Consider the following 1,366-nt stretch of genomic DNA (forward strand, 5'->3'; position numbering starts at 1 on the left):
AAATATCACCCATTCATATCAGAATGTGTCAAAGAGTTAACTGGAGCCTCTGTTGAAACTAAAGAGACATGGGCAGGCCTGTGGCAGCGGCCCCTCAGACAGTGTGGTGATGTAGACAAAGCTTGACAGTGTGGGCCCCAGCAGGGCCTGAGGGCTCAGCCAAGTGTGTGACACTCCGGTGCAGGATAGAGACACAGGGCTTGGACTAGATGCTGCAGCCACTGCACCAGCTGGTGTGATGGGCCCTGGTCAGCGGCATGATCCGATATCCCTCAGCATTGGGACATCCACAGGACACCCAATGCCAATGGCTTCTCCACCTGATGCCCAACATCTTACAGATCCTCTTCTGGTTTGGAAGGCAGTTTGAGTGCCCTCTTCTGTGGCAGAACAGAATCATGATCATGACCATGCTGGATATGGAGACCCTACCCTGAACTCCGAGTGGACGAGCTGAGTCTCAAGGGTCGCTGCTCTGCAGATGTTGACCAGCAGAACTTCTGGTGCTAAAGCAGCTCTTCTGACTGTGTGCACAGCCTCAGGGCATTCTCAGCTGTGGTGGTCTCTGTGCATTGACTGATAAGAGCATCACAGAACTCCCTTGCAAGACGTTGAACTACCTTACAAGAAGCAAACACAAGAAACTCCATTTTGGAGAAGAGATAAAGTGTGACATTTAGGCCCAGCTGAAAAGTTGAGCCACTGCCAAGAATCCACAGATAGCCTGAAGAGCCACCCCAGAAAGTCCGGAGGACCCCGATAAGACCAGAAGGACGTCAAGGAGCCAGCTGGATTGCTGATATAAACCCAGGTAGAGACATTGACTTTTCAGAGAGCTAGGAACCAAGGAGACATCACCTGCTCTTTCCAACTCTACCCGGGATGAGTACTCCGATGAAGGCCATGCTTATTGGGACTATGATGCTGAAATAATAATGGAGTGTGTTGCCCCTATACCTGATATTTGTTTGAAATGATATGAAAATTAGGATTGTGTAATGTGTGTTTTCAGTGAATAAACCGAACATTCGAAAATGTCAAAGAGCGTTAAATAATTATTGATCGCACTGCTCGTGACAGTGGACCCCGGGGTTGCCTGGCCGTTTTCACAGGGGCTGGAACCACAGGTCCAATGAGGGGATGAGCATCAAGTGGTGTGGCTGTAGACCAGACCAGTGGAGACACTGTCAAGATGGCTAGCCTTTGAGGCCTGTGCTTTGAAGGTGCCAGCACCTAGACCCTTAAAGCTGAGGAGGGCCAGACCTGAGGCTCACTGCATGAGGCTCCTGCAGAAAGGGGAGGGGCCGAGGGGAGGTTGAGAGGGAGTGGGGTCCTGTGGTGCTAGCTTGAAGACAGCAGGAGGGAC

This window comes from Echinops telfairi, unplaced genomic scaffold (assembly GCF_000313985.2).
Source record: "Echinops telfairi isolate 266 unplaced genomic scaffold, ASM31398v2 ScPeMD7_7469;HRSCAF=8507_0, whole genome shotgun sequence".
NCBI classification, from domain to species: Eukaryota; Metazoa; Chordata; class Mammalia; order Afrosoricida; family Tenrecidae; genus Echinops; species Echinops telfairi.